This window comes from Rhinolophus sinicus, linkage group LG07, assembly GCF_036562045.2.
Source record: "Rhinolophus sinicus isolate RSC01 linkage group LG07, ASM3656204v1, whole genome shotgun sequence".
Classification (NCBI taxonomy): Eukaryota; Metazoa; Chordata; class Mammalia; order Chiroptera; family Rhinolophidae; genus Rhinolophus; species Rhinolophus sinicus.
Genome location: NC_133757.1, coordinates 82,613,428 through 82,633,762, shown reverse-complemented (window position 1 = coordinate 82,633,762; position 20,335 = coordinate 82,613,428). Strand labels below are relative to the sequence as shown.

At 35.9% G+C, this 20,335-nt stretch overlaps 1 long non-coding RNA gene across 1 annotated transcript in view; it reads right to left on the bottom strand.

The window, feature by feature from the left end:
- Window positions 1–20,057, bottom strand: part of LOC109439629 (uncharacterized) — a 45,641-nt gene extending 25,584 nt beyond the window's left edge. The window contains exon 1 of the long non-coding RNA XR_012498091.1: window positions 19,387–20,057. This is a non-coding gene — a long non-coding RNA (uncharacterized LOC109439629). The remainder of the gene's footprint in view (window positions 1–19,386) is intronic.
- Window positions 20,058–20,335: the final 278 nt, after the last annotated feature.

Genomic DNA, 20,335 nt, shown 5'->3' with positions numbered 1-20,335 from the left:
ATTTAGCCAGAGAAAATTGAATGGATAGTAAAGGAAAAGAGAAGGTGGCAGAAGCACATAGAAAATGTCCTTTTACATACAAATCACATTTCATTAAAATAAAATAATTTTTTCCCCAAAACTATTCTATATTCCATTATTTTTATGCATAATTATGTTCAATTATTCTAGTATTCATTTTTAGAATATTCAAGGATGAATTTTCCTAATTCCCAACTTTTTCTTCTTCCTTGTCTCTTAGTGTTAGTTAAATCCATTTAAATTTAACCAGAAGGATGAAGAAAGTTCCTCACTTTCAGAAAATTATTCCAAAATCTCTACAAGCTAAATGTACCTCTACCGAGCTAAATCAAGAAATTATTTTGCTTTACTCTAGTTGTGTTTGTAGTGTGTGATAATGTGTTTTCTACTAAATAGGTTTTGAGGAGAAACGTCATTAAAATGGCAGCATAAGGTGAGCCTCTGTAAATCTCCCCTGGAATTTACAACTAATCGAACAACTATAACTCCACAAAGGACTCCTGCACAGCAGACAGGAAAGACGAAGAGGCCCACTACTGAATTCACCTAAAGGTGGGCGAATCGTGCGAGCGGGGGAGGAGGGAAGGGAGAAGTGCGGAGACAGAGACACATGGGCAGAGGACGCAGACCTAGCTCAGTGCTCGGAGCTCGCCGCACCCCAGAACTACCGCAGCTGTGGGAGAGTGAAGAATTCGGACTGCTAGGGTTCCATTTATGGCCCACAGGGCTGAGGGGGCAGCATATAACACAGCTGAACCCAACACTCACTGCAAAGACCTCAGAGAAAAGACTGAGGGAAGAAGGCTGAAAACTATGGTTTAAGCCCTCAATGCCGAGCAGAGAATGGAAGCCTTAGACATTGAGATTAGCCACCCCCTCCCTACCCTCCCAGAGCTCACCCGCCCCTACCTGCCCGGTGCTAGAAGCAGAAAAGTAGCAGTGTCAGATCAAAACAACAGAATATTTGCTGTTCTGAAAACTGTAGACCCCAGACACAGATTCGCAGCCCAACTAGCTCTGGCCAAGGGGAGGGAGCTGTGGAAACAGGACCAGCTGTGGTGGTGGTCGCCGCCATTGCTCTGGCCCACCTATCACAACTCAGCCCGCCCCTGTCCCCACCTATCTGGACGGATCCCTGCAGGAGTAAACAGAACTGCTGAGACACACAGGCTCTGAATCTGGTGCAGGAAGAGCTTTGTAACTTCAGAAGCACTCCACATTCCCCCCATGGAGGCGGCGCCGTATGACCCAGGCGAACTGTTCACAGAGGAGAAGCCCGCCTTCCAGGGAATCCCCTGGTTGTGTGAGAAGCTGGAATAGTGCAGAGAAAACATAACACTACAGTTTGAGAAAGAATAAAAGGCTGCAGTCTTCGAGAAAATAAAACATTTTACCAACACCTAATGGAAAACAAAAGAAAGACTTCTTTCTATTAACCTGTTGCAGAACCCACTCCTGTAGGTGTCTAGGAAGAAAAATAATAAATCGTTAATTGCCATAAATAAGCAAGGCAACAAGACAACTCAGAAAGAAATTGAAAAGTCTCCACAAAAAGGAACTTAAATATATGGAAATACGTGACTTAAATGACAGAGAATTCAACATTGCAGTTCTTACAAAACTCAACAAGATGCAAGAAAACACAGATAGGTAGTTAATGAACTCAGCAACACAGTCAAATAACAAAATGAACATTTTACCAAAGAGATTAAAATTTTAAAAAAGAACCAAATAGAATTTCTGGAGATTAAGAACTCAATAGAAGAAATTAAAAATGAAATATCCAGCTTAGGTAGTAGAATTGACCAGCTGAAGGAAAGAATCAGTGACATCGAAGACAGTAATCTGGAAATGACACAGATGGAAGAAGAAAGAGACTTGAGACTTAAAAGAAATGTAAGAACTCCACAAGAACGTTCTGACTCGACCAGAAAGAACAACACAAAAATAATGGGCATACCAGAAGGAGAAGAAAGAAAGAAGGGAACAGAGAGTATATTCAAACAGTCAATGAGAACTTCCCAAACTTGCGTAAAGATCTGGATCCTCGAATCCAAAAAGCAAATAGAACACTTAATTACTTCAACCCCAACAGGTCTTCTCCAAGGTACATTGTATTGAAGCTGTCAATAATCAATGACAACTAAAGAATCCTCAAGGCAACCAGGAAAAAGAAGATGGTAACCTACAAAGGAAAGCCCATTAGAACATCATCAGATTTTACAGCAGAAACTCTACAAGCCAGGAGAGAGAGGACCCAAATATTCAAACCATTGAAAGAGAGAAATATAAGCCAAGAATAATATATCCAGCAAAGATGTCCTTTAGATATGAGAAAGAATAAAGTCCTTTTCAGACATACAGAAGCTGAGGGAATTTTCTAACACAAGACCTGCACTACAAGAAATACTGAAGGAGGCTATTCGACCACCATCAACAAGGACAATTTGTGGCAACCAAAACATAAAAAGGGGGAGAGTAAAGGCCTGAACCGGAATATGGAAATGGAGAAAGTAAGCGTGCTGAAGAAAATGGAATACTCTAAATATTAAAATTTCTTTTACAGAAACTTAATGGTAACCACTCAAAAAAAATCCAGAACTGAAATAATATAATAAAAGAAACAGAGGGAAAAATCATAGACTACCACTACACAGAAATAATACACAACAATAAGTAGGCAAAGAAACAATGGAGACACAGTCTTACCAGAAACGACAAGAACATGACAGGACTATCCCCTATCACCTCTGCTTTTCAACATAGATTTGGAAGCCCTTGCTAGAGGAATCAAGCAAGATGAAGAAATAAAAGGCATCCAAATTGGTAATGAAGAAGTTAAACTATCACTCTTTGCAGATGACATGATGCTATATATAGAAAACCCTAAAGACTCCACCAAAAAGCTATTAAAAACAATAAACAAATACAGTAAAGTTGCTGGCTACAGAATCGATGTAGTAAAGTCCACTGCATTCCTATATACTAACAATGAAATCTCAGAAAAGAAAATTCCAAAAAGAAATTCCTTTTGCAATTGCAACAAAAAGAATAAAATACCTATGCATAAACATAACCAAGGATGTGAAAGACCTATATGGTGAAAACTATAAGACATTTTTAAGTTGAAGAAGACACAAAGAAATGGAAAGACATTCCGTGCTCATGGATTGGAAGAATCAACATAGTTAAAATGGCCATATTACCCAAAGCAATATACAGATTTAATGCAATCCCCATCAAAATCCCAATGGCATTTTTAAAAGAATTAGAACAAAATATTGTCAGATTTGTACTGAACCACAAAAGACCCTGAATAGCCAAGCAATCCTAAGAAAAAAGAACAGTTCTGGAGGTAACACACTCCTTGACTTTAGCTTTTACTACAAGGCAACAATAATCAAAACAGCATGGTACTGGCAGAAAAACAGACATGTAGACCAATGGCATAGAGTTGAGAACCCAGAAATAAAACCACATAAATATGGACTATTTTTGACAAAGAAGCAAAAAACATACAATGGAGAAAAGACAGCCTCTTCAATAAATGGTGCTGGGAGAATTGGATAGCCACATGCAAAAGAATGAAACTGGACTCCTGTCTTTCACCATGTACCAAAATTAATTCAAAATGGATCAAAGACTTAAACGTAAGACCTGAAATAATAAACTGCATAGAAGAAAACATAGGTACTAAACTTATGGACCGTTCAAAGAGCATTTTATGAATTTGACTCCAAAAGCAAGGGAAGTAAAAGCTAAAATAAATGAATGGGACTATATGAAACTTAAAAGCTTCTGCACGGCAAATGAAACCATCGACAAAATATAGAGTCTACCAATTGAATGGGAGAAGATTTTTGCAAACAGTGCCTCTGATAAGGGGCTAATATCCAAAATATGCAAGGAACTCATACAACTCAACAACAAAAAAACAAACAATCCAATTGAAAAATGGACAGAGAAAACATAGCACTACCATGTGGGAGAAGAAAAATAAGTTGCAGTTGGAGAAATAATAAAACATTCTACCAACAAGTACTGGAAAACAAAAGAAAGACCTCTTCCTATCAACCTGTTGCAGAAGTCACTCCTGTAGATGTCTAGGAAGAGAAATAGTAAACCAATAATCGCCATGAATAACCAAGGCAACAAGATAGCTCAGAAAGAAAGTGAAAAATCTCCAGAGAAGGCACTTAAAGATACAGAAATATGTGACTTAAATGACAGAGAATTCAAGATTGCAGTTCTGAAAAAACTCAACGAGATACAAGAAAACACAGATAGGCAGTTAAATGAACTCAGAAACTCAATCAAAGAACAGCATGAGCATTTTACGAAAGAGATTGAAATTTTAAAAAAGAACCAAATAGAATTTCTGGAGATTAAGAACTCAATAGAAGAAATTAAGAATGAAATAACCAGCTTAGGTAGTAGAGTTGACCAGATGGAGGAAAGAATCAGTGACATCGAAGATAGAAACCTGGAAATGACACAGATAGAAGAAGAGACTTGAGACTTAAAAGAAATGAGAGAACTCTATAAGAACTTTCTGACTCCATCAGAAAGAGCAATATAAGAATAATGGGCATACCAGAAGGAGAAGAAAGAGAGAAGGGAACAGAGAATATATTCAAACAAATTGTCGATGAGAACTTCCCAAATTTGTGGACAGAACTGGACCCTCGAATCCAAGAAGCAAATAGAACACCTAGTTACCTCAATCCCAACAGGCCTTCTCCAAGGCACATTGTATTGAAGCTGTCTAAAATCAACGACAAAGAAAGAATCCTCAAGGCAGCCAGGGAAAAGAAGACGGTAACTTACAAAGGAAAGCCCATTAGATTATCATCAGATTTTTCAGCAGAAACTCTACAAGCCAGGAGGAGTGGAACCAAATATTCAAACTATTGAAAGAGAGAAATCATGAGCCAAGAATAATATATCCAGCAAAGATATCCTTTAGATATGAAGGAGGAATAAAGACCTTTCCAGACATACAGAAGCTGAGGGAATTTTCTAATACACGACCTGCACTACAAGAAATACTAAAGGAGGCTATTCGACCACCATCAACAGGGACAATTTGTGGCAACCAAAACTCAAAAAGGGGGAGAGTAAAGGCCTGAACCGGAATATGGGAATGGAGAAAGTAAGCATGCTGAAGAAAATGGAATACTCTAAATATCAAACTTTCTTTTACATAAACTTAAGGGTAACCACTCAAAATAAATCCAGAATTGAAATATATACTGAAATAAAAGAAGAAACAGAGGGAAACATCATAGAATACCACCACACAGAAATAATAGACAACAACAAAAAGGCAAAGAAACAATGGAGACACAGCCTTACCAGAAAACTAAAGATAGAATGACAGGAAATCCTCACATATCAATAATCACCCTAAATGTAAATGGACTGAACTCACCAATAAAAAGGCACAGAGTAGCAGATTGGATCAAAAAACTAAACCCAACCATATGCTGTCTCCAAGAGACACATCTCAGCTACAAGGACAAGCATAGACTCAAAGTGAAAGGGTGGAAATTGACACTCCAAGCAAATGGTAGCCAGAGAAAATCAGGTGTAGCCATAATGATATCAGATGAAGCAGACTTCAAGGTGAAAAAGATAACAAGAGACAAAGATGGACATTTCATAATGGTGAAGGGACTGTACAACAAGAAGACATAACAGTCATCAATATTTATGCCCCCAATCAGGGAGCACCGAAATACACCAAGCAACTACTAACAGAACTAAAGGGAGAAATTGACCAAAACACAATTATACTAGGGGACTTAAATACATCATTGACAGCTATGGATAGATCATCCAAACAGAAAATAAATAACGAAATAGTAGCCCTAAATGACACATTAGATGAAATGGACATAATTGACATTTATAGAGCACTTCATCCTAAAACATCAGACTATACATTCTTTTCTAGTGTACATGGAACATTCTCAAGGATAGACCATATATTGGCACATAAAATCAGTCTCAACAAATTTAAGAAGATTGAAATCATACCATGCATATTCTCTGATCACAAGGCTTTGAAATTGGATATCAACTGTAAAAAGAAAGCGGGAAAAAACACAAATACATGGAGATTAAACAACATACTTTTAAAGAAGGACTGGGTCAAAGAAGAAATTAGAGGAGAGATCAAAAGATACATAGAAACAAATGACAATGAAAATACATCCTACCAAAATTTTTGGGATGCAGCGAAAGCAGTTTTAAGAGGGAAATTTATCTCATTACAGGCCTGTCTCAAGAAACAAGAAAACTCCCAAATAAATAACCTCATGTTACACCTTAAAGAACTAGAAAAAGAAGAACAAGTAAAACCCAAGGTCAGCAGAAGAAAGGAAATAACAAAAATTAGAGCAGAACTAAATGAAATAGAGAACAAAAAGACAATAGAAACAATTAATGTGACAAAGAGCTGGTTCTTTGAAAAGATTAACAAAATTGACAAACCCTTGGCTAGACTTACTAAGATAAAAAGAGAGAAGACACTGATTAACAAAATCAGAAACGTAAAAGGAGAAGTTATCACGGACACCACAGAAATAAAAAGGATCATCCAAGAATACTATGAAGGACTATATGCCACCAAATTCAACAACCTAGAAGAAATGGACAAGTTCTTAGAAACATATAGCCTTCCAAGGCTGAACCATGAAGAACTGGAAAATCTAAACAGACCGATCACCAGTAACGAAATTGAATCAGTCATCCAAAACCTTCCCAAAAGCAAAAGTCCGGGACCAGATGGCTTCACTAGTGAATTCTACCAAACCTTCAAAGAGGATCTAATACCAATCCTGCTCAAACTCTTCCAAAAAAACTGAAGAAGAGACAGTACTCCCTAACTCATTTTATGAGGCCAACATTACCCTGATACCAAAACCTGGTAAGGACAGCACAAAAAAAGAAAACTACAGACCAATATCTCTGATGAATACCGATGCAAAAATCCTAAATAAAATTCTAGCAAATCGAATACAACAATGCATTAAAAAGATTATTCATCACGACCAAGTGGGGTTCATCCCAGGGGCACAAGGATGGTTCAACATACGCAAATCCATCAATGTGATACATCACATAAACAAAATAAAGGACAAAAATCATATGATTATATCAATTGATGCAGAAAAAGCATTTGACAAGATACAACATCCATTTATGATTAAAACACTTAATAAAATGGGTATAGGAGGAAAATACCTTAACATAATAAAGGCCATATATGACAAGCCCTCTGCTAATCTCATAATTAATGGAGAAAAACTGAAGCCCTTTGCTCTACGTTCAGGAACATGACAGGGATGTCCCCTATCACCTCTGCTTTTCAACATAGTGTTGGAAGTCCTTGCCAGAGCAATCAGGCAAGAGAAAGAAATAAAAGGCATCCAAATTGGGAATGAAGAAGTTAAATTATCACTCTTTGCAGATGACATGATGCTATATATAGAAAACCCTAAAGACTCCACCAAAAAGCTATTAGAAACAATCAACGAATACAGTAAAGTTGCTGGCTACAAAATCAACGCACAAAAGTCCATTGCCTTCCTATATACTAACAATGAAATCTCAGAAAAGAAATACAAAAACAATTCCTTTTGCAATTGCAGCAAAAAGAATAAAATACCTAGGAATAAACTTAACCAAGGATGTGAAAGACCTATATGCTGAAAACTATAAGACATTTTTGAAAGAAATTGAAGAAGACACAAAGAAATGGAAAGACATTCCGTGCTCATGGATTGGAAGAATCAACATAGTTAAAATGGCCATATTACCCAAAGCAATATACAGATTCAATGCAATCCCCATCAAAATCCCAATGGCATATTTTAAAGAAATAGAACAAAAAAATCATCAGATTTGTTTGGAACCACAAAAGACCCCGAATAGCCAAAGCAATCTTAAGAAAAAAGAACAATAATGGAGGTATCACACTTCCTGACTTTGGCTTGTACTACAGGGCTACAATAATCAAAACAGCATGGTATTGGCAGAAAAACAGACACATAGACCAATGGAATCGAATTGAGAACCCAGAAATAAAACCACATAAATAAGGAAAGATAATTTTTGACAAAGAAGCTAAAAACATCAATGGAGCAAAGACAGCCTCTTCAATAAATGGTGCTGGGAGAATTGGATAGCCACGTGCAAAATAATGAAACTGGACTGCTATTTCTCATCATGTACCAAAGTTAATTCAAAATGGATCAAAGACTTAAGCATAAGACCTGACACAATAAACTGCATAGAAGGAAACATGGGTGCTAAACTTATGGACCTTGGGTTCAAAGAGCATTTTATGAACTTGACCTCAAAGGCAATGGAAGTAAAAGCTAAAATAAACGAATGGGACTATATGAAACTTAAAAGCTTCTGCACAGCAAAAGAAACCATTGACAAAATAAAGAGGCCACCAACTGAATGGGAGAAGATTTTTGCAAACAGTGCCTCCGATAAGGGGCTAGTATCCAGAATATACAAGGAACTCATGCAACTCAACAACAAAAAAACAAACAACCCAATTGAAAAATGGGCAGAGGACTTGAAGAGACATTTCTCCAAAGAGGACATACAAATGGCAAATAGACATATGAAAAAATGCTCAACATCACTAATCATCAGAGAAATGCAAATCAAAACCACAATGAGATATCACCTCACCCCAGTCAGAATGGCTATCATCAACAAGACAAATAATAGCAAATGTTGGAGAGGCTGTGGAGAAAAAGGAACCCTCATACACTGTTGGTGGGAATGCAGACTGGTGCAGCTGCTATGGAAGGCAGTGTGGAGGTTCCTCAAAAAATTACGAATAGAATTGCCATATGACCCAGCAATCCCTCTCCTGGGTATCTACCCCAAAAATCTGAAAACATTTAGAGATAAAGACACGTGTGCTCCAATGTTCATTGCAGCTTTGTTTACAGTGGCCAAGACATGGAAACAACCAAAATGTCCTTCGATAGATGAATGGATAAAGAAGTTGTGGTATATATACACAATGGAATACTATTCGCAGTAAGAAAAGATGATATAGGAACATTTGTGACAACATGGATGGATCTTGAGAGAGTAATGCTGAGCGAAACAAGTCAGACAGAAAAGCAGAGAACCATGTGATTTCACTGATATGTGGTATATAAACCAAAAACAACAAAAGAACAAGACAAACAAATGAGAAACAGAAACTCATAGACACAGACAATAGTTTAGTGGTTGCCAGAGGGTAAGGGGGGTTGGGGGTGGGGGGTGGGAGATGAGGGTAAGGGGGATCGAATATATGGTGATGGAAGGAGAACTGACTCTGGGTGATGAACACACAATGGGATTTATAGATAATGTAATACAGAATTGTACACCTGAAATCTATGTAATTTTGCTAACAATTGTCACCCCAATAAATTTAATTAAATAAATAAATAAATAAATAAATAAAAAGAATGACAACTAATTAGAAAATATAATAAAAATTTTAAAATACTCTCCCCAAATCGATGTTATCTAGTAGTATGAATTTTTTTATAGATTATTCTGAATGGAAAATATCGCGTTCCTGAATAAAAAGACCCAATATCATAAAGATTTCAGTTTTCCCTAACTTAACTATCAATCTGATAGAAGTTCAGTCAAAATTCTAAAGGGTTTTTTGAGTGTATGCACATCCTAAAATTCTTATGGAGGTAAACAGCCAGTAATAGCCAAGAAAATTTTGAAGAGGATTAAGAAAAGTAGTGTGGGTTTGTCTCTACTTAATTTCAAGACTTATTATAAAGTTTTGGTGATTGATATCTTTGAATTTATTATAGGGATAAAAAGAAAAGAAGAGAAAGACGAGAAACAGATCCAAGCATATATAGGAACTTAGCATATGGCAGTGTGGACATTATAAACCAGTGGTGAAACAACGGTCTATTTATAAATGTGTTGGGACAATAAGCTTAATACAGAAAAAAGTAAACTACGGATGCTACCTCATAAGATTTACAAAATAGATTTCAGATAAAGATAGAAATCAAAAAATGAAATGTAAAAAACTGATGAATGTAGGCTAATATATGAATGTATATCATTGTGTAGGATCAGGTTTTGTTAAGTAAGACATGGCATCTGCAAATCATTAAGACACACTATATTTATGGATGTATATAATGTAGTAAAAATATAAAAATGTAAACAGGAATTCACCAAGTTAGGGAAGGTAATTACCTCTAAATGGGAAGGTCAGGATGAAGAGACATGGAAAAGGAGCGTCAACAAAACTGTAATATCTTATTTCTTTAAAACAAATCAGTTAAATCAAACACTGCAATATGTTAATATTATTAGTTGGTGCATCTAGGGATGTGTGTCATATTATCTTGCATATTTTTCAATATGTTACCAATATGTCACAATTTTAAAAAGTTGATTCAGAAATATAAACTTGCTTTGCAAATTGCACCAGCTGCCACAAACCAAATCAAAGAATTATTTTTTAATGGTTATATGCATACATGCCTTTGTTCCTAGTGCAAGCACACTGATTTTTCCAGATGTTACCTCATAAAGAGATGATAATGATCAACACCCGTAGTATTACCTTTGAATTATGCCGTGTTAACGTCATATATTATAATAAGAACAATTCTCCTGGCAATGGGCAATGGCAATTTACCTCAGTTATGATGATTTCAGCATTGATTCATAAGTCAAATTTGGCATGCTACCAAGAAAATAACACACTTTTAGTATGTCTTTGGTCAAAGAAGTGTTAAACATATAAAATGCTAAAACAAATTTACACAACGAGAATTAGCAAGGTTTAGAGAGTTTTGGTAGTACTGAAATCTTTGCATACTACATTAACAGCTTGATTTACTGAGCTCATACTATGTGCTGAGCAGAATGTCAAAAACTTTATACATATTATCTCGTTTGATGATCACAGTAACCCTGGGAGGTACAATTATGACCGAATGCATTGATGGGGAAATTGAGGCTTAGTCATCCAATAACGTACCTGAGATCATAGAGTAAGTGGCAGAGCCCAACAGATGCAGTCCTTACTGGTTCCAAAGGCCTAGCCATTAACAACAACTTTATAATTACCAAATAAATTGTTTTCTCCAGAAAGGAAAATGGTGCTTTTATGGCATGTTAGCTAGCTGTATTCTAAGCTGTCGAAGCATCTATACATTTTAGTGGAGAATTTTTATCAGTATCAAATTTTAAAATGATCAATTAAATATAATAGCTTTTTACATGGTTAGGTAAGATTTAACTAAAAAATCAAACTTTTTTAAAATAGTGCTTTTATCTCTTGTTTTTATCACTTGAAACCTTATCAAGTGATATGAAAAGAACATGGAATTAGAATTGCAGAAACTTTGCAAATTATGAAACCTCTGGAAATTTGAAATAGAGTCAAGATTTCTTCATAAAGTAAAAACCAAAGTAGTTCTTTACAAGTTTAGAAAGTTGCTATAGGCACAGATGCCTGTTTTTTTAAAATATGTCCCTGAAGATTATTTAATCAGAGAACTTTGGTGAATCAGAGAAGTTCTGCTAGGAATTCAGAAAAGAATATTTAACGTTATTTTTCTTTGTACATTATCTAAACTATCTTCCAATCATGTACCTAAGTTTTCTCGTCTATGCAACAGAAATGCTGAACTCAATGTATCAAATGACATGCTATTAAGAAACTCTGGGGAAAGAAAATGAATTATTAGGCATGGCTTACAATCTGGCAGACACTCAACACAAAAAATACCTGAAGGGAGGCATGTCAACTTATACACAAAATTAAATCTCCTGCTGCAAAACATTTTGCAGATTATGACTTGATCGGGAACACATACAGTCAGAGCTGTACTTGTCATACACAAGTACTTGAACATCTTTAAAATTGCTTTAGTTGAGGCAGCCATAATGAATCCACTGATATAAACCATGTTTTTAAAAATCAAGCCTCAGATAAGAGCTCAGCCCTGGCTGAAACCTAGATGCGAGATCCTGGGCAGAGGACGTAGGGAGTCTGTACCCACACTTGTGATTCATGGAAACTATGAGATAATAAAAGTTTAAGCCACTAAAGTTATGGTGATTTTTATGCAACAGTAGAAAATAAACACAAAAAATGGACATCTTAGCAATATCCACAGTGACACTGACAGGTCACTTGTTGCAACAAATAACTACAGACTGTGAAAAGCACATATGAGCACAGTATGATTTTATACTGTGAGAAAACTTGGTTGGAAAGAAAGGAGTGGGGTATAGGTTGGAATTCTTGAAAATACAACAGTCCAGGTAGGCATTATGGTTATATAGAGAGAAGGAATCATGCTTTGTATTTTGACCCATCTCTGTTTTACTGATGTGTACTGTACATATGAGAAAATTGAAAATCAGATTGATTACTTGCAGGGTATAGAACCAATTAGAATGATCTTAAAAACAAACAGAATTTCAACTTAATGTAGTATAACAAAACTTAGAGATTCACTGATGATTCCTGACCACAGTGACAACTGAAAGCTTTTAATCAAGAGGGATTTAGAAGACGTTTGAAGTCTGTATCAGCAGAGCATAAAGATTATGATGATGTAGCTGGTTTCAGACAGCTTGGTCTGAGTCCCAGCTCTGTGGGCACCTTAGCTCTTTAAGCTTTGGGCTCTCAATATCTACCTCATAAGGCACCTGTGCATATAAAACAAAACAATGTTCATAAATACTTAACACCTTGCATGGCATATTATGAATCATCACAAATTCGGTTGTTATTGTCATTAATTATTATCACAGCAGAAGAAGCAAGGACTAGGGAGACCAATGTAGACAATGTCAAAATAATTCTGGTGGAAATGGGACAGTCTGGGTTAAAGTAAACTTGATAAGAGGAGAGAATAAAAAATAGAAAATGAGATAAAGCTGCATTACAAAGTGAGTCACGTCAAAACTTGGGGACTCATTACACATAGTATAGTAAGAATGAAGTAAGTTTAAAATGCCTGTGAATTTCCAGACCTGGATGAATGGGGAAAGAGCGTATCATTAACTGACAGGCAGAAAAACTAGAATGGGGGGCCCTAGGGACCATGTTAGGGATGAGATGATGAGTTCACAGAGTTTGTGCTGTCACCACGAAATCAGAGTTAAGATGTCTAGCAGACCTTCGTAAATACATTAATGGAGTTCACATCTGAGCCAGAGCTATAGACTTGGAAAATATCTGTGAAGAGAGAATGACTGTAGCTATTGGATTGAACAGATTTCCTGCAGGGCTCCACAGAGGATGAGAAACAGTGAGTTAAATGAATTGTACACAAAGTGGTACAGAAATGCTGAGATTAGAAGTGTCTATACCAGGCTTCATTTCAAAAGGAAAACACTGGGTATTGCTAACCAGTAGGTAAAATAGTTAATGAAAGCGCTATACATCTTTCCACTTTAAAGTTAAACATCTTCCACAAATCAAACTTTTCTATCTCCTTTGGGATCCATTTAATAAGGACAACCCAAAACTTGGGTAATGAGGATTCACAAGGGAATCGGACGCAAATCTAGGGCACTCTTGGGAGCTGTGTTGTAATTACTGCACTCGGGCTCAATTCTCCTACCCAGTCAGCCTAAATGCTGTATGAAAACAAGTAGCAACCAGTGGTCAGCATTTCCCTTTGTATCTCATATAGAATAAGAAACAATAAAGTAATGTTTCCTAAGTGTTCAAGGGCTCACATTAGACTACCGATTTTTGTACTGTGTTTCAAAACTACTAATTTTATTTTGATTTCTTAATTTGACCCCATAGACTATTTGAAATATTAGCAGCTAACTAGTCTGAAGGTTTAAAAGTGAGTAGCTGTTGATAACACAGATGCTGATTAATTGGAGTGGCTGAAGTTCAACATGCATTTGTATTTGAACTTGGTGTACAGTAGGTCATTTTAAGGGGAAAAAATAACCTTCATCTCTTAGGAAGCATTAACCACTCTATCATATTTTTCTTATTCTATTTAAGATACAAAGGGGAATATTGTCTGATGCTAATATTTTGAATAGTCTATGAGATCAAATAATGCAGCAATTCTCAGCATTAAATACAGAGGGAAAAACTCCTTAAGATGTTGGTATTGTGCATTCTAAAGTAGGTACACTAAAGATGATATGCTATAAAATGATTTCAAGGAAACAATAATTAAGGAGAAGATTTGGGAACATAATAAGAGGTATTCATATTTAGTAAAGAAAATATTATAGGAAAAAGTTTTAAATAAGACACATTCACTTGAATATTTTACCTCAACAGAGGTGCTAGGAAGTTCAGTGTAGGTGAAAAAAGGGATGAATTTGTTGTAATTGATTAATCTCATGACCATGGGCTTGAGAGGTGGAGAGTTTTGATCTGAGTTTCTGCTTTCTTATGTCTAAAATGAAGATAATATGAACTCTACATGGACATGTAAATGTTAAAAGACTTAATATGGATGAAATACCCTAATGCGAATCTATACCTATGTATGTATGTATGTATGTATGCATGTATGTATGTGTATTCATATTTTGAATGGTATTTTTTCTGTCTTCTTCCTCTTCCCAGATACATAAGCAAATCAAGGCTCAAAGACTTTATGTTCAAATATTAATAGGTAATCTAGCATGAGAAAGTAAATGCATTTGTTCACTAGTAGCAACTCACTGGATTTCTTCCTTTAGAAAGATGAATGGGAACACCTTTTTAATCCTAAATGAGGCAGTTCAGAGTTTAGTTGATGCCAAGGTCACAGCAATTATTGTGGCTTTGAGAAAAAGGAGCACATACCATACAGTGCACGGGGCATTTGTCTCTTCATGAGAGTAAGAACCTTTACTTTTAGGGTTTTAGAAATTAGAAAAAATAAGTCCCCGGTGGTCATTAAAACACCATCTAATGTGGAAGTGGTCCAGCCATGAAAGGTAAATTATTTCCATTTCATCATCATCTTTGGGGAACGTAATCCAGGATTGCATGTTTTAATTGCTATTGTATGTATGTATTAATTGCTACCTTGGTGGTGATATGCACACAGAAATCATATATCACTAAAGCAATTTTCTCTTAACTGTCAATTGCAATGAATACATTTAAATAAATCTCAATGAAAAAAGTATTTTCAAATGTTTTCCATTTTACTTGAGAATTACTGGCCGTGCTATGAACCAATTATGATTTGGAAAAATATTCTCTGTATTGACATGCAAATAAACTCACTAAGCAACCACTTTGCTTTAAAGATTTACATAATTTGATACCAAAAGCCACATTAAATTAATACTAATTACTTGATTGTAAAGCAAGAAAGTTCAGAATTAAGGTGCTCTTCTTCCCATATTTCATCACATCTATGCATGAAAACATTGATGCACAAGAAATAAAAATCTTTCAGGTGTAGGAATATACAGGCTTTATTCCTTGGAAGTATAATACACGGCTTATTACCCAATGATGTGTAGGAAGTACACCTGAAGTGTCTCTTAGAGAGAGTCATTTTGAAATCCTTTATCAGAACTCAGATTTTCTCAGAATCAATGCACTACTGTAAACTCTTCATTTGTTTTTGCACACTTCTGTTTTGTTTCTTATTTCTGGCAAATTTTCATTTCCAATTGTCCCTTACTTTGCCAATCAACATGAGAGCTCCTAAGTAGTATTTGCATGCTAAAAAACTGGTGTGTGCCCAAGCATACTAGCCTAAATTTTAAAAAAATACCACTTGGAAGTCTCATTTTCCACTAAAATTATGTACTATATTATAGCTTATTATGTAAATTATTTTCTATGAAGTAGCATTTGTTGAGCCTGAATGTTCTAGATTCCTAGATTCCCATTGCATGGTTATGGTTGAGCAGAATGTATCAAAAATCTCTCTCTCTCTCTCTCTCACACACACACACACACACACACACACACTCATTATATCAAACACTTATACTATTGTATAATTCTTCCTCTTTCAGAAAACATACTGGAATATTCATTGGAATATTGGAATTCTTGAATCCTGAACTTATAAAAAACATTATCTCATCCATTATAATAATATTAACTTCCTCAATACCAAGGTGATTATAGCACAAAGGGACCAATTGTTTTGTTGTGTGGTGACCCATTTGATGGGAAAATTAGGATATTCCACAGGAGACCTTAAGTAGACTATGCACAAAGGACATTGGAGGTGCTGAAGCAGAACGTGATTAGGCCGTTTGGTAAAGGATAACAGGTCACACTGATGTTAAAATGATGTTAACAAAAGGAAGTACTTTCTTCTAGCTTATTAGTTTACCAGGGTTTTGGAATTTTTAGTATACTCATTAATAAAAGTATGGTGATTTGGGGCAAATATGAAGGGCTATTAGAAACATATTGTCCAGGGTCTTTTGGCACCATTGATAAAATAAGTATTAAATTTGAAAATTGGCTATTATTCAAAAGAAAATCTCAATAAACTATTATTCACATAATTTCTTAAATGTGATTTTAAAAGTTACTTTTAAAAAGCCAATTCACTCAAACTTTTTAACATATTTCAGGCTTATTATTACCTTCTGTATTTCTCTATTATACATATTAGCAAATAGAAGAAAAATAAAAAAGAAAGCAATATGTAGCCTTGATACCATAAAACCCAAATTACTTCATCATTATCTTAAATCCCACCAAACACATAGTTATTGATCTTATGTGTAAGGAAATAAAAGACATCTGTCCCACAACATTTTTTATTTCATTTTTTGTCTATATCCATGTGCCTTAAGAAACTGAGAAACAATTAAGAAAGAGAACAACTTAAGCATGTCATGTGAGATGAGTAAATTATTTCAGTAACTTTTCTATGCACTTTTTTGTAAAAGTTCATTATCTTGAAGGAAAAGAAGTGCTGTGTATACTTGTAGTTCCTGTGTATGATAGCGTTAGCAGGCTATCCATTGTTGTGGTACTGAATATTCCTTTGCATTTCACAAATTCTGACTCCAAAACCTGGTCATTTCTTTGTGGTACAAAGAATTAATGAAGGACCGCCACATTTGAGTATCTTTCATAGGTATCTTCAAAGTTGGCTATTTTATTTGTTTACAGTATGAATCATATTCTGTAACCAAATAGTATTCCTTACATGCTAAGTCTGGGCAAATTATGGTCACCTAATTTTACCTCTTCAGAAATAAGATATAAAAGCTAAGTATGTTAAAAATATGACAGGAAAATACTTCTAATATTCTAAATTAACCACCTCATGGACTCTGTCTTTGACTGATTTCATTACCAGTAGCTTATTTTGACTTTAGCATTTAACCATCTCATTGTGACAATGTTAAGTTTCATTTGAAAGAATCCCCGATATTGGTAGTTCAAGCTAACTGGTTATACTTGAACAAAGACATCTTGGAAAACTTTATGCAAAAAGAAGTCACTGAGATACTAATACATTTGGATGAACACAGTGTTTATATACATTACTGCCTTTCAAGTAAGTTATAAAATGAAAATATAGGTTGACATTTCAATACAATAAAAAAAATAAAACTAAAATTTTAAGAAAGCCGTATTTTGTTTGAAATCCCACATTCTGAGTATTTATACTAGAATTAGTTTTAAAGACAAAATTTCAAAATGTGTAGAAGAAAAGAATGATTCTACATACATTTTAAAGGAGGCTATTTGGTATAAGATTCATAGTCTGGTGCTTCACATATCCTATTTGGCTCCTCTACCTTTAAAATGTGTATCAATATTTAATGTAAGATCACACATGGACAAATCCTACAAAGAACATCTGCTTAGAGTAAAACATGGAAACTTAAAGGGATTTACATTGACCTCTAGTGTTTGCAACAATATCCATTTCTTGTAACAACCACTCTCATGTAGGATTCTGCTGTAAATAAAATACAAAATCTCTACCCAGAGAAATTATTTTAGTTCATCCATGTAAGTGCAATGCAACTAGAGTCAAAAATTTTATGATAATTAAAAATATTTAAAAAAACACATTTAAACTTAGTGTATTCTTTAATTGCTGAAAAACATAATCCTAGTAGTTGAGTAATACTTATTAATTCTGCAACGGCTTATATTTTACCCATTCCTAATAATATAGGACATCTAGTTACAACCTGAACACTCTCCCTGGAATGTAAAGGAACCTCCACCCCAATATTTTCCAGCCATCATTTATATTTACTTTAATGTCACTAAATGAAATGAAAGATCAGAATTCTATTTATCAGACAAACCATCGTGTCTGTCAAATAGTCTGAACAGTAATAAGAAATACACAGCACCAGCTAACTTCTATGATTTAATAATTGTTCACTATGAGAAGTACTGTTTGGTGGTTTTTTGCACTGAATTCTTTCTCCATACACACTCAAAACACACTGCCAATTGACAAAAGGAATATAGCGTCAAAAGAAAATCTGCTAAACAAGAAAAGCTCTCTGTTAAGCATGCAAGCTGTTAAACATTGCTGAAATAGCGAGACATTTTCTCAGCCCACGCTTCCCAGTTCCATTCAATTACCAACAGCAGTATCGACTATAACACAAGCTAAAACTGTATTATTAAATCAGAGCTTCCCATTTACATCCACCTGTAACCTAAAAGGGTGGGAGGGGATGACATTTACTAGTCAACAGCAGAACAAATAGCCCCCAACTTGGAAATACACATGACCTTGGGGTGTAGAATTCTCAGAGACTGCGTTTCACAAGTTTTATTGGGATCTACTGCATAATAACACATATAAATGAACACAGCATGGTATAAATGCTCTTCTCCCTACCACCTCCCCTCCAAAAAAGGTTAAGAGAGCTCTGCACTTTGCAGTCTATGCTTTAAATACCAGAGGTAATATTAACTAATCAGAGATTAGTCCACTCAAATATTTTCTTAAGATTGCATTTGTTTTAAACAACTTGTTGGTTGATTTATTTAATGTAATTCATTAAAATGTTTGGGGGCTTACATTGAATGATTCCTGTTCCTTGAGCCATGCTGGAAGTATTGCTCTACAAATACTTATATTTATAAAGCAAGATGTAACACGATGACATTAACTTCACACAAAAAACAAAGCCCTCAACTTCCCCTCTAGAAATCAGTGCATAATCACCAACAGATGCTCTTGTAATAATAATGGCAATAGTGGTTATTAAAATAATTATTAAAATAATTATTGGCAATCATTGCCAAAAGTCCCATTTAAAATTATAAAAATAATAACTTGCTTTTTGTATGGCAGTTTGCATTTCTCTCCCGTTTGTAATCATTTATGACAATATTATTTTTCTTACCTTATTTTAACAGTCAAAAAGTCTCCTAGAAAGATTCCTAAACGGTATGGATATATATATGACAACAATAACAATAATTTTTTAAAAATGAAAAGATCCTCTTAGCTGGAAAAAGTTGAAAATAGTTTGGTCTAAAACTATAGAAATCTCGAAAGTCACGCCTGACTGGGCGCCCAGGTGGCAAACAGAGGACTCTCTCCCACATCCATCCGATACCACACTCCTTTGTCAAGTTGATCCAGTCCTGATGGTGAAGCGGTCCGGCGGGGCGCAGAGGGTGCAAGAGGGCGTTGCCTGGAGGCGCTGGAGCAACCAGTCCGCTGGCTTCCCAGGTTCAGCACCGACAGCGCAGGGACAGCACCAGCGCCTCTCACCTCCAGTTTCTCAGTCGCTGAACCAGGCTGATTCTCGCGCCTCCTCCCGAAGCAAGAGCTGCTGCCACTCAACCAGGCGTGCCCCACCCCCCATAGCTGACGTAACTATTTTGCATACCAACTCCCTGAGAGGTGTGGGGCCGCCCCCTTGACTGGGCTTCTGCTAAAGTCAGCTGAGACAATCAAGGCGGAGAATTCCAGGCTTATGATCAACATGAGCATCATTGGACTTCACGATCCATCCACCACCAGACCTGAAGAAACTAAATGCTTTCCGCGTCGCATGAGCCTCTGCCTTCACTGGGACTGCCGTTTCTGTGCACTCTAAAGATCGCTGCTGGCACAGCTCCGGCAGAAAGATGATGGGCGGGGGAGGGGGCAGGGGAGAAGAGAGAGGCTGGGGAGGCGGGTGGGGAAGGGACAGGCGAGTAGAATTAATCAACTCAACAACTCCAAAAAAAGGAACACAAAAAAAAATCCCCGATCCCTTTGCTCTTCCTGGCCAAACTTTCCTTTCTCCCTGCCATTTTTTTACTGGAAAGGATGTATTTGGTGTGCCTTTCTCTCTCTTTCCT